Source organism: Euprymna scolopes, chromosome 13 (genome assembly GCF_053919585.1).
Source record: "Euprymna scolopes isolate OS-2025 chromosome 13, ASM5391958v1, whole genome shotgun sequence".
In the NCBI taxonomy this organism is placed as follows: Eukaryota; Metazoa; Mollusca; class Cephalopoda; order Sepiida; family Sepiolidae; genus Euprymna; species Euprymna scolopes.
Window position 1 is genome coordinate 111,314,142 of NC_136494.1, and position 13,986 is coordinate 111,328,127.

General features: G+C 34.8%; 1 pseudogene; it reads left to right on the forward strand.

Annotated features, from left to right (window-relative positions):
- Positions 1–6,749: 6,749 nt before the first annotated feature.
- LOC145292459 (U2 spliceosomal RNA) lies at positions 6,750–6,931 on the forward strand (annotated as a pseudogene).
- The last annotated feature ends 7,055 nt before the right edge of the window (positions 6,932–13,986 follow it).

A 13,986-nucleotide genomic window follows, 5' to 3' on the forward strand; every position in this document is an offset into this window, starting at 1 on the left:
AAACTGTTTTTTTTGTAGGTGCAAGACAGTTTTTTGTTCAGGTTCTGAATTTTCTTTTTGAGTGCGTTTTTTGTGCGCGTCTGTACTGGTCTGCCATTTTTTAAAAATTCTGCCTGAAATATACAGTTTTTTTCCGTTTTTAAAGACCGTGGAACATTTTTTATTCGATTCGTCTAGTAGTCATTATTTTTGGTTGTGCCGTGAGTTTAAGGGTCGAAATTATTTCCATGCTGGGAAACAATATATCCTGGTCACGGCAACATTTATACCACTATCAGCTAGTCACTGAGGTGTGACCGACAGACGTGTTATAGTAAATGTCTTAAAGCGGTCTCATGAAGATATGAAGATGGGCCAGTCATTTAGGGTCTACGTAGCAAGAAGAAAATCATACCTGAGATGTTGGATCTGGGTGTGGCTCCTTTCTTTTCTCAAGACGATCTCTTCACCCTGGTGGCATTTTCATCTCTTGGTCCTCAGGGCCGCCTTCCGACTTTAGACATGTATGGAGACATTTATGGCAGAAAAGAAAGACGACACGCGACACAATTGTAATATATGAGAAATCTTAACTATTTCTTTTACAAAATATATATTACAATACATATTACAATCAATGATTACAATTAAAACTGGACAATAGGTTTTTCAAAGCTAACTACCCTAACTAGTGTTGAGGGAGGGGGTGCCCCCTCATTTACGGAGAGACAGAATATACGTCCTCACATCATGGTGGTCGTGCAGGAAAGAGACAGAAAGATAGCAAGGGAATTATGGGAAGGGATGTTTTTGTATCTCTACGCTCATGACCAAATTACCACCCGTCCATGCTGCAGAGTGTGTTAGAAACAGTGGTACAAGGAAATAGTGCCACACACAGACAGAAACACAGACATATACTTTTACTTTTATAGATATACCAGCATTTCACCCCGGCTTTGCGCGGGTGTATGGAGGTGTATGGTCAGCAAAAAAAAACACACACACAGAAAACTGGTCAATTTTTCTAATTTGACCCCTATTATGACCATTAAATTGCTATTGTTTTGAGTTTAAATCAAGTAATTAAGTTAGATCCATGTCCATGGAACCTATATATAAATTTCAAGTGTTTAGACCCAAAGATGTCAGGGGAGTTTGGTAGAGTTCTCAAAGGTCAAATCGTCAAACTTTGACCCCTTAATCGCCAAATTGCTCGCGTAACACCGATCACTAAGATGTTCCAAAATCTCAGTACCTTGTATATCAAATTTCGATTCAGTAGACTTAAAATTGACAGTTATGGCGTAGGAAATGTACACTGACACACACACAGACACACAGACAGACACATAGACACATTCACTCTTATATGTAAAATTTCAAATGTTTAGACGAGAAATGGTCTGAGTCATTTGGTAAAGAACGCAAAGGTCAACTTCTTTTAAAATTAAAACCCTATTATGACCCCTTAACATTTATTGTTTTGGGCTCAAATCAAGTTATTAAGTTAGATCCATCTCCAAGGAACCTATATCTAAAAGTTCAATCGTTTATACACGAAATTGGCGGAGGAGTTCGGTAGAGTTCTCAGAGGTCAAATTGTTTAACTTTAACCCATTAACAGCAAATTTTATGGCCGAAAAAGATTACAAAGATTTTCCTAATCTTAAAAATCTGAACAATTCTCACTCCAGAATTGCAGGTAGTCACGGGAAAAGTCATTAATTGCATTCGAAGTTCAGATTTGGAAGACGTAAATGTTTTACTCGTATGACTTTAGATAATATTCAGATATTCCATATTTTAACGACATTTATGAATTTTAAATGGGTTCAAAATAATCGCAAATCGGATAACTCGTGTATATCAATACATTCGTTTGTAAATTGCAGTTTGGAACGCAATTGGGTTTAGCAGAGGTATACATTGAAAATAAACATTTTAAGGCGAAAATCTAAAAGTATACGTTAAGACAAAAGTGATAAAAGATTCGAGTATTCGTACTGAATGGCACGATGCAATTTATGTAATACAAAAATAACTAAAATTGTCTTCCCATACAGCAAAGGCGATAACAGCAAAATGAATACAACGTATATAAAAATTATAATTGAATCGCAATGAAAGAAAATAAATTAAAAACAAATAAGTTATCAACGAAATGGACAGTTCTGATGTGTATTTTTTTATTTTGTAGTTATCTTACGAAGTATGGAAAATCTTAACATTAAAACAAACGTGGAAGAAATAGGGCTAAAAAATGTCAATTATATGCAGGTAACAGGTTCCGATTAATAACAGTACCACCTCTGGTAAAGCCAGACGAGGATAGTCGGAATATGTTTCAATAATCACTGAAGAGGATTTACTATATAATTTAAGTAATTTATCAGCTTCGATTTGCAATCCAAAATAGAAAATACAAATGTCCAAGTTAAAATAAACTTCAAGTTAGCAAACTTGCTGGGAAATCCGCATTTTCAAGCGTAAGAAATTGAAAAAGGTCTTAAAAGCAAATCAATACCCTACATATGAAATGTCTAGTTTGTAGACTGAAAATTGACAGAGTTATTGTGTAGAGAAGTGTACGCAGACAGACACTTCCACTTTTATAGATATCATTCAACCACGGTAGTGGTTGAATATATGCTTAAGTCCGAAATTGAATGAATCGAGACACATTCAAACCCCCGCCACTAATTCCGTTCGCAACCAAATTTCAAACAGGTTATATAGTTGGATAGAACACCTCATTAGCTACATTTTGAAAAAAAAATTCCAAAATTCGTTCAGTAGAAAAAAAGTTACAAAATATGTGGGTTCACAAACAGGAGAGTAAGTACATAAGTGACTAACGCTTTTTTTATTTTGCATAAATTTTTTTTGAATATAAATATTTTTTACTGCGATTTTACCAATATGACATGTTAGCGTAACGGTTAGAGTACCGGGGGTTGGTGGAATGATTTTAGGTTCAATCTCGTGTATCGTTTTTTTTATAATTAAAAAACCGAACTTTTTTATAATAACTAATTTTTTTAACTCTCCTTATGATTTTATAGCAAAAAATAGTGAATTTATCGATTAAAAATATTAGTGAATTCTATGATATACATATTCTTTGAATGAACTCAAATTTTTCGTTATCACATTTGATGAAAAATGTAGTCCCATTTTGGCAATACGTCTGACCAATGATGCTTTTGAACCCGCGACCAGCACTGCGATGTCATCAGCAGCAGCCTGGGCATAAATATTCCTATTTTTAAACTCCTTTAAAAGAGGATTCAGCATACAGTTCCATAGTAAAGGTGATAAAATCCCACTTGGGGGGTTTCATTTAACTACTTCCCTTTTAACAGTTGCCCTCAGTAGTTCTACTTGAACTGTTCTGTGCCTCACCATATACTCAATCCATCGGATGAGTACTGGTGGCACATTGAGTTCTCGTAGCGACTTGAACATACTACTGAAGGTTATGTTGTCAAAAGCCCCAACGATATCTAAAAAGACACCGAGTGCCATCTTCTTTTTTGTTAGTTTACGCTCTATACAGCTCACGAATTCATGAATCTTTGTAGAGCCCCTGGCTTGGAACTACTGTGATTTAATGATAAATATTGCATAAATGTGTGTTTGAGAGCTAATTCTTTTTGACAACCATTAATAAATATTATAAATTTATATATTAATACAATAGCAATGCCTGGAAAAATCATGGATTATATGGAAAAATGCGCGCATGAAAAGTAATATTCTTAAGATTTTATTAAACCTGGAAAAGTAAAGGACAAGAAATTCTAGTAAAGTAAAAAACAAGAATTTTTTAGACTTAAAATATTTCAGCTTAAAATAAAATTTGAATATTGATAAATATTTTACTTATTATTTACATATGTTGTTGTTTATTGTTGAGTTAGAAAGAATTAAATGATCCTAATTATGATATAATAAAATTATTAATTTTAATGTAAATTATAAAATTATTTATTCCATCTACTAACTAACTAACTAATGAATTCATTTTATTCAAACAATTTTCACTACATAAATATATGCAAATAATAGGGGGGAAAATAAGTTCAATCCAGCGACTGACACCCTTTCTAACTCAATAATAAACAACAACATATGCAAATAATAAATAAAATATTTATTATTATTCAAATTTTCTTTTTAGCTGCAATATTTTAAGTCTAAAAAATTCTTATTTTTTTACTTTACTAGAATATCTTGTTCTTTACTTTTCCAGGTTGAATTTCTTGTCCTTTACTTTTCCAGGTTTAATAAAATCTTAAGAATATTACTTTTCATGCGCGCATTTTTCCATATAATATAGATTTTGTCTCTTTAATTTGCTAAATTAATTCTTGATAATAGAATTTAAATTTCTTTTTTAATTTGAGTATTGACACACCACAATTTATTAACATTAAGATGTTTATTTATGTAAATGAACAGATATTATAATATATTGCCGCGCTACCTTATTTATGATTGGTTCAAATATTTTCTGCGCGAATATAAAATAATACCCTGTGAGTTTTCTCTTCACTGTGATTTTAATTTTAACCAACATTTTAAGCATGGCTGATTACAGTGGGCCACTGAATATGGCATACGAGGGTTCTGGTGAGGTTGAAATAATAGCAACCACGACAACTGAGGGGATGGTTGCCCCATGCGAACAGGATGTTGATAATAACGTGCCATTTTATAGTTTCCTGAGCTTGGTTTTGATTGTCGTAATCATCTTTTTGATTCGGTATTGTTGGAGTACCTACAAAAAACGAGTGAACTCCAGGTATAACGTGACTGAATCTTCAATGACAGCTCTCTCTGAAGAAGAAACCCGTGTTTAAAACTACTTAAAATCAAATGCCATCTCCTTCAAATTTGTCTAATAATTTGATTGGACTGTTTCAAGACAATAATTAATTGAACAAATCTGACTGCACTGTACATCTGTATATAAGACTATTAAGCAGTTTTATAGAATTCGATTCTATATAGGAAATCATATTTACATGGCCGCAACGTTTTTACGAAATGTCATTTATATACAAGATAACTGGATTTTTACCATCACATTTGTTTCATGTACCTCTGTGTAAACGTTGGTACAATGTGTTTAATTACGAAACGCTTTAATTGTAAACCCTCTTAACTGCTGCATGAGGACATAGTTAAGCTATAATTTTTTTTTTTTTTTTTTTTTTTTTTACGCTTGGAAATACCGATTTCCCAGTAAGTTTGCTTACTTGAAGTTTATTTTAACATGAATATTTTTTTCTATTTTGGATTACAAATAGAAGCTGAAATTACTTAAATTATATAGTAAATCCTGAACGGATTTTCTCTTTAGTGCTCATCGAAACCTATTCCGACTATCCTCGTCTGACTTTACCAGAGTTTGTACTGTTATTAATCGGACCCTATTACATGCAGATAATTGATAATTTTTAGCCTCATTTCTTAAGTCTGTTTTAATGTTTAGATTTCTCCATTCTTCGTTTGCAAAATAAAAAAAAAATACACATCAGAACTGTTCGTTGATTCACGTATCCTCTTACTAGAGTGCAATTCAAATAAGTATTTGTAACAATTTGAAATAACTGCTTAGATAAACCGTTCAGATACAACTTTGAATACATACGTAAAATAAGGTAGTTTAAAACAAACCTTCTTTATAACAAGGTATTTCAAGTTACATAAAGCAACAGTTAAGGTCGACAACTGCGACGCCAAACATATGTTGCCGTTATAAAAGGCACGCCATGACTAAAAGAACTTCAGCATAATTTATATCAAACATCTAAGTGCATCCAAGTTGATGTTGAAAACAAAGTTGTGCTAGTAGACTAGTTTCTTCACATTGATCGAAGCATTGGTGTCTAAAAGGAAAGAATTGTAAATAACTTAACCATCAATATTCTTAAATGTTAACATTGACAGTGTGTAGCATATACATTTAAAGAAATGAAATCAAAATGAAGTATTTTAAGTTGTTTGGGTCGAATTGACCAGTGCTGTCCGCCGGTAGTTATATGGAATATTCCCCCAAAACATCCTTCTAGATCTACAAATAGACGTGACTTAGTAACTAAGAAAACGTTGCGATATATCCAGTTTATGCCACACCATTTCCATAGGTTATGTGATTACCTACAGCGCTAAATAAAAACTTTTGGTAGATTCAGTGATCCTGGGCAAGAGTCTACTTAGCACACCAGCTGTTTATTCTTCGAGACAAAATCCCTATTGCATTCCATTTTCTCCTCTTATTTAATACTTCATGGTTTAGTAATTAATCCTTGTCGCTCACTACTGTGAAACGGGCGACTGATTCATAGCATTTTTAATAGTGTCATGTTACAATTGGAACGAGAGCATTTCTTTAGTAAATTATTACAGATTTTTAGTCGCGTGCAAGCGAGTCTATAAGTCACTCCGGCTGTCCGTAACACTTTTGTGCTTTGCCTTTTTGGTTAAGATCAAAGTTATTTTGTCAATAGATGCTGTTCTTTGCTTTTTAAGGTTTTCTTGGGATTTTGGCAAAGATCAATGTATAGTATCTGTTCCGGCAGATAACCAAGCGAAGACCATATGTTGGGGCAACCTCACATAAGACCTTGGTCAATGTAGAGGCAACCCTTTATACCAATTGTCACTATCCTACTCCCCGGGAGTTGGTTCCCATTTCCCTTCGCTCCTCACATTAACAATTCGCCTTGTGCCTTATTTTCTCGGTGGGGGAGCAAATAAATACCCTTTTCCTGGCCTTTTGGCCAGGATTAATGTGTAGTATCTGTTCTTACATGATGTACTTATGTTTATAAGTTTGTGATATATAGTGGGGGATCACTTTTCTGTATTTTTTAAATGTAAAATGATCACTCACTTTACAACTAGTCTTCAAGCCATCCAAGTTGTTTTTGGAGAATTCCACTGATTTTTTTTTTTTTTAAGCATTCAAGTCCTTAAGATCATTACACTCATCCTTAAGTTCATTAAAGTCATTTTAAGTCATTTATTTTTTAAGTCATTTCAACCTATTTTTCGGTAATTTATCTTTAAGAATTTCATGTCAATCCTACATACACGCATTCATTCATTACACGAGAGCACGCGACTAATGACTATCGTCCTTGATAACAGGAGTAGCCTGTTATAGATGCAGGTATCTAAACACAATTACATGTTGGTATTGAGTTATGTAATATATTTCACAATATCCAAACAGATGTAGGTAGAAAAAAACATATACATAACAAATTTTATTTTTTCAGCAAGTTTTTATTACCATTATTTTGGCACCATTTAAAACAAAATTCAAGCGCTGTCACATGTCCGTTTTAGCCGGTGGCGTTTCTCCTTATTTCCATCGCACGCGAGGCACAGACGACCAATTCTCGTCTGCGTTTTCTTTTACGCGTCCATTTGCTTTAATGTCGACTTTTTTGGTCCGAGCACTTATTTACATTTTTCTCGTGCAAACATTCTAATTTGCGTATGCAGTTTTTTTTAAGACTACTGGTGTTTGATAGCAAAGTATCAAACGTCCTAACTTTTTTTCTCTAGCACAAATCACTGGTAGCTGTCCATCTAATATCAAATACAAAGGATTGCATCTTCAACATCCGGAACCCTTTACTTCAAATTGAGTATGACTTTGAATATTATTCGTTGCATCACAAGTTTGGGTATTCTATTATTACACTTTTTACCGTTGCAGTACATATGCGTATACAAATAAAGAACCAACTAATTTTACAGGCTGAAAATGGTAACGGTTTAGTTTCAGAAATGTTGAAATCATTTTGTGCTTCAAACTAAACTCTTACTGAAACAAATATGTACAGATAGAGCATTTAAAATGGGCATTGTCTATAAAATAGATGATCGTTCAAGTAATATTAAAAAGCTGTTCGCTAATAAAAATGTTATTTACTTATTTGTCGAAGTATTTCACCAATAACATGATCTTATCTGGAAATAAAATATTGACTTAAAATTTTAAGTTTAAATATTATCCATAAACATTCTACGTTACACATACTTAATGATCTCGTAAAAATAATCGAGACTCATGTCTTAATAGAAAAGGTTCAGACGTTAAGGAATTTAATAAAATACAAAGCTATACGAGCCATTATTTTTCTACAACGAGCAAGAAATACGTAATTACCATAGGAGCATAAGATGGATAATCATTCTTGCAATTGTAGAGAATAGATTTCAAATCACGAGTTAAAAAAACTGAAAAAAAAATTACAGAGGACTGTCAATTAACTGGGAGGACGAGAGAAAAAGGAAGTGCATTGATATGAAACAGTTCCGAGACACAATGCTATGTAATTATTGGTATAACGCGAGCCATGTGCAGAATAGTGTCAGACAGGGCTGCGTCCTCGCTCCAACCCTCTTCTCACTCTATCTGTCCGTTGTGCTTCGGCATACCTTTAAAAATTGTGATAAGGGTGTTTTTATACGATCTTTGTCGGGAGCAGATCTTTTCAATATCAATGCATACAAATCCACAAATATAACAACAAAGAAAAAGTGCTCAGCCGAAGTAGCTCCAATTCTCTCCAAACTCTACAACAAATGCCTTAATGAATCATGCTTTCCGGGCTGTTGGAAAACTTCTTTTGTGGTACCAGTATTCAAAAATTCTGGCGAAAGAACTGACCCATCAAATTATCGCCCCATTAGCCTCCTCCCACTTTTCGCAAAAATATTTGAGACCATAATTAACCATACTCTAGTCCGTCATCGTACAGATGATGAACTTCTGATTGACAAACAATATGTATTTATATGTTCCACAGCTGATATCCTCACTGTAATCTCTAAACGGATATACTATTCACTGAACAAAGCGGGGGAGGGCAGAGCGGTAGCTCTATATATATCTAAGACCTTGACAGGGTATGGCATGAGGGTCTCCTCAGGAAAATTAAATCATACGGTATCACTGGTAGAATACTTAACATAATTAAATCCTTCTTAGATAAGAGAAAAATCCAAGTTGTCCTCGACGGTCGAACATCTAAACAGTCTGATATAAACGCGAGAGTGCCGCAGGGGTCTATCCTTGGACATCTATTGTTCCTAATATTTATTAATGACCTCCGCGAAAAAAATTTCCTCCGAGATGGGTATATATGTTGATGGCACCACGCTCTATAACAGGCATGGCAGGAGAACAAATGAGCACATATCTAAATAAATGGCAGAAACACTAGACGATGACCTCCAATCTGTAGTGGAATGGGGGACATAAATGGATGGTCACATTCAATGCTGCCAAGACTAAACTGGTTTCCTTCAATAATTACAAGAAACCTTCTCTGCCACCAATAGCAATGGCCAGTGTATCCCTGTCTAAGAGTACATCTTTCAAACTGCTTGGCCTAACATTCACAGGAAACATGGTTTAGAACAATTATATTGAAAACATTGCCAGGGCCACTGCGAAAAAGGCAGGCTCTCTCTACTGTGCTGGAAAACTACTGACACCTGAAAGTATCCTCTACCTCTATAAGGCAACCATTCGCCCATGTATGGAGTATTGTTGTCATATTTGGGCTGGTGCATCTGCTGCTAGTCTCTCGCTCCTAGACAAGGTTCAAAAGAGAGTCGCCAATCTGATCTAACCTTCAGCCTCTGTCCTATCGACGAAACGTTGCATCCCTCTGCCTGTTCTACAAGTATTTTAATGGTGAATGCTCTGACGAACTGCAGACACTTGTGCCCCCACGACGTAGACACCCTCCACAGGCAGCTTAATCCCACCTGCACACAGTAGAGATACCTAGATGTAAAAGATCTTTCTACTCCATTAGTTTCTTCCCCAGAACCGCTAGACTCTGGAATTCCATTCCAGGTCTCTGCTTCCTTAACTGTACTGACATGCAGAAGTTCAAGTGTAACGTGAACCGACATCTTACTGCCCAAATCCCAACATAGTACCCCAGTAGTTGCTGCCCCTGATAGTAGCCCCCTACACCAAAGTTGCAATGTGCCTTGTTTGAGGTAAAAAAAAACAAAACAAAAAAAAAAAAAACGAAAGAGATACTCGTACGGGAGCTCATATTTGCTGATGACACCGCATTTGTAGCGCATAGTCACGAGGATGCTCAGGACATAACTCGCTTCGCAGGATCAGCCAAAGCCTTCGGATTGAAGATTAACATCAAGAAAACCAAAATGATACCACCAGCAACAACCCAACCAATTAAGATTCAATACCAGAAGCTTTACAATATCAGCAAATTCAAGTGACCACGATCATGAACAACAAAATTGATTAGGAGATTTCGACAAGAATTGCTAACGTCTCCATATCCTATGGAAAAACTCAAACAGTAGGTCTGGCAAAATAAAGATCGGACTTTCAGAACTAAATGCTTTGTGCACCGCGCCATCGTCTTCTCGTACTTTTTATACGATGCAGAAACTTGGCCAGTGTACAAACAGGTAGCCCGCAAGCTCAACACCTATATGATGAGACACCTCTGCCAGATTTTAAATGTCAAGTGGTATGACTGTCAGCAACAGGGAGATCCTATCACAAGCCAACCTCCCAGGGCCGGGCACGTAAATAGAATGGAGAACTCCCGACTACCAAGACAGATACCGTTTTCACAACTGGAGGATGGGGTATGAGACGTAGGCAGACCTAAGCTCCGGTTTCGTGACACCGTCAAACGAAATCTAAAGGGCAGGTTGATCCCTACTGGAAGCTAGCAGACCCCCAGTCGCGACTGCGACACGTGGAGAATGATGGTTCACAGTAGGTCGTCTTCGTAGACGATGGATATCACATGATGAAAATTATTATCGCTCCATCGATAGAGGAATCATTTAAATTTATAAAACCATTTACAGAATGATATTTCTTATTTAGACATATTAGAAATGTGGAAATTCTTAGAAAAATTAATTATGGATATTTCTTAAGTGGGTATTGTAAAGGTTTATTTGATTAAAATGGCACTAAAATAAGAGTCAACTAGAAACATTCACTATGATTAAAACTGTATTATTACAAGTAATCTTCAATAGAATTTCACTCATCGGCATTATTATAAACATTAAATCATTGAATTAAATGATAATCGAAAACAGTTTATTTGTAAAAAAGAAAAAGTAATGCAAACTAAAAGAACTAAACTGAAATGTTAATAGTAAATAAAGTTTTCGCAGAAAGATTTTGCGAAGTAAAAAGGAAATAAAATAGTTGTAATTGTTTGCATATATACGGTAGAAAAATACAGTATCCCAAAAAATATTTCAATGAAGTAACAGAAGCTCTAAGTTGTAAATGCTTTACAAACAATACAAATAACGTCAATCTAATCGAAATTGTTTATCAGCTAGACTTAAAATGAAGTTTCATTTGATAAACATTTTTAAAGCAAAGAAATAACGACTGGATTAAATCTTAATTTTTTTTCCATGATTATATAAAAAAAAAAAAAAAAATAGTAAACTTCGGCAAACTTTGATTTCAATGCATTTTCTGTATAATTGTTTCTGAATTGTATATATTCCCTTGGAATTTGAGAAAATGTCAAGGAATAGTTTGTATCAAAAATTACAATATTTGAATATCTCGCGTTCATTTATATTATTTAAAGTATAAAAGTGTAGCCAGTCACGATTGAAGTTAGGCACAACAGCCGCCCCCAATATAAACATGAATGCATATATAAAATAAATGGAAAACATAATATATAAAGTAGTGATATTATATACACACACACAGGACCGCCCTGTTAAACTGGGCGCACTTTCAACCTCGTTACGTCTTGCACGCACGCACACACACACGTCAAAAGGAGAAATCAGATTTTAACCCATATACATGCAAGGCAAACCCACGCCTCCTTACACAGAAAGAAAAAAAATAAATATTCAGATTTAATACCTGGCACTCACCCACCAAATGGACTTAACACGGACTGATTGAACTCATAACCTGTCCTATCGGAGACACCAAGTCTCACATTGACATTTCTTTCAAAACCACAATCATGCAAGCAGAACTAAAATGTTTTTTCAGAAGCGAAGACCACACTTTAAAATATTTAACTAAAATATATCTTAAAAGAGCTTAAGGCTCGAAACGAGGTATTAAAATATATAAATATTACAAAATAAGTATTAAAAAACCTATTGTCCCTACTTCATTTTTCTCGTTGGAACCACAACCATTAATTTATGATATAGAATACCCTTAGCAAGCAGCGTATTTTACTAGTGTGCAATAGTTCTTGCAGTTTGTTAACGAGTGCAGATTAACCAACTTATCAGTTGGAAACCGTCAATGAACATGCATGAAATATGGATGCTTCTATTTACTTGTCGCGCCACGCGGTAAACAATGGTTTTAATTTGTATAAAGCTAAATTGTTGAAGGGGAATTCCAGATGGGAACAAATTCCCGAATCTGAGACTCCACTGATGGAGGACCGCACAGAACGAACGAGATATCAAATAAAACTCAAAGTAAATAGCATTTAAGAGTAGGACGTAATATTTGAGATGTTTAAAACCAGAATTTGAGTCAAGTCGGACATTGAATGAGGTTCTTAGGGATTTAAACGTGCGCGTTTTAAAAGGGAGTAGCTTTCCAGAGTTTCCGTTTAAAAGACACTGGAATGTTTCAGACTGAAAACGAAGTCTCCATTCAGGAAACGATTACAATATTACATAAATACAACGGCACCTTTCAGAGAAGGTATTCTATTTTGTATCTGTTTTACAGTTTAGTAAAAATGTTAACTTATTTCTAGGGATGTGATAGTAGCATCTTGTTTTGACTCTTGAGCATATATCCATTAATGCCTTATGTTTTTATATAGATGGAGGTGGTTCTCGGTTTATTAAATGTCTTAATGTTGGATATACACGCGTCAAAGAATATTCTGTTGTCAGTCCTAGTTATTGCAGATTGTTTACATACAACCCTTTTATGTTAAAGGGTAACATGGTTTAATCATGGTACTGCCTCCGCTTGAGTACCAGTACGCATATAATGTCGCATTTATAAGTTAAGTAACAAAAACAGACGTTGCCCAGTGTAAAATACAAACGGATATTCGACATGTCGAATACGTTGGTATGAAAACCAGTGAAAGTGCCCAATATTCAATCACATCGATTTACGGCCTACCAAGAGTGCACAACGGTGCAGTTAGTTTAACACTTTTGTAAAGTGACTTATTCCATTGTAGAGGACCTGATTTTATATCCAAGTTTGCATTACAAACTAAAATGGAGTTACGTGTCGTGGGGCAGTTAGAACTGGAACATTTCTACCGGATGATAAATGTAGTATAGTTAAATAGACAAGAACTGGTTGCAAAGGTTGCAAATACACAAGAACTGCGATTATAAACTTTGAAACAATTTGACTTACAACTTTACTTAGCAAAGTTGCATTTAATATCCGTCCTAAACAATCAAGCTAATTCTTAAACCCGACGTTATGCTGCCACTAAACCTTATTTTACATAATCGACAACTCAATACGCATATTGACTAAGTGACAGTTACGAAACGTCAAGACTATTCAAGGGTTTAATGTATGCAGCGCTATAGATATCGCATCGAGCGTTTCATAACAGTATTTTTTTTACAAATAAGTCATCACTATATCAAGGCTCGGAGGTCACTCGAGGATAAGAGATATGGAGTGTCAGAATTTCTTGGTAATCCTTAGAGATTTGGTAAATTGGATTAAATGGGACTGTTCAAGAATTTACGATGGACTTGAAGACAACCAAATTGTAGTCAGTTGGAAAACACTTCCGGTTAAAGAGTGGCAATGGAAATTTAATGTTTGACAGTTTAATTCAAATTATATTCCACTAAACACATGACAAATAAGGCATATTTTTAAGATTTATTTTGCTACAGCGAGACAATCCGCGTATAGAATGATTAGGCTATTGCAAAGACAACAGGCTTTAATGTTCATATAAACGAAGTATA